Here is a 937-nt window from a genome sequence, read left to right on the forward strand (position 1 = left end):
CAATACTTATCTGATTAGCGCCTGCAGGGACGTGATGACCACGATATGAGAAACAAAAATTCAGGTTATATCTCATTTATTTTTCATTTCTTTGATTCTACACTGCTTGCAATATCATATATTCAGGAGAGAAAACTTTAATCATATATAAGCACCGATAGAGAGACAGTTAATTGAGATTGACCTACCTTGTAGATGAGTGTGTCTTCACGTAGCACATGAGTACAGATTTTTGACGTTATCTTTTGCCAGGTTTAACGACCAACAATGAAGACCCCAACACTAGTCCTGGCCGCCATCTTGGCCATGGCTGTGGGTATGTACTGGATTTCCTACTCCCGATCTAATTGCAATGGCAAATGGTCTTGTGGATTGATGTATTTAGATTTCAAAAAACAGAAGATTACATCTAAGAAGTATATAAAATGTATATATCATTGCATGACCTGCCATATACATACCCGTGTTTATTGGGGTTGGAATATAGTGAAAAAGAAAGCTCATACTTTTAATTGTTTATTTGGTTATTTGCATACACGTTACTTCAATGCTGATTCCATGGTCAATAGCTTATATCAATTACCAAGACCAAACATTACATGTTATCAAAATGGTAAGACATGCTGTCACGTGAGATCGTGCCATTGTTTTTCCCCAATTTGACAGAGAAATGATATAATTTGGAGAATAAATTTTCAATTTTTTTGTTGAAACGGGTTCTGTTACATTGCATCTGTCACGGTTGCGTCTGTCATGGTTTCGGACTAAGCAGTTTGCATTAGTAGGAAGAGACAGTACTTTAACTGAAGGCACAATAACATTGTTTTATCATCTTGTTGCAGTGGGGGATTCTGCCAACATGGAGAAGATTTTGCATCAGCTTCGATTGTTAGCAGGTCAGGTAACGTTTTATGTATCGTATTTAATCAAATTAATT

Source organism: Branchiostoma floridae, chromosome 11 (genome assembly GCF_000003815.2).
Source record: "Branchiostoma floridae strain S238N-H82 chromosome 11, Bfl_VNyyK, whole genome shotgun sequence".
NCBI lineage: Eukaryota > Metazoa > Chordata > Leptocardii > Amphioxiformes > Branchiostomatidae > Branchiostoma > Branchiostoma floridae.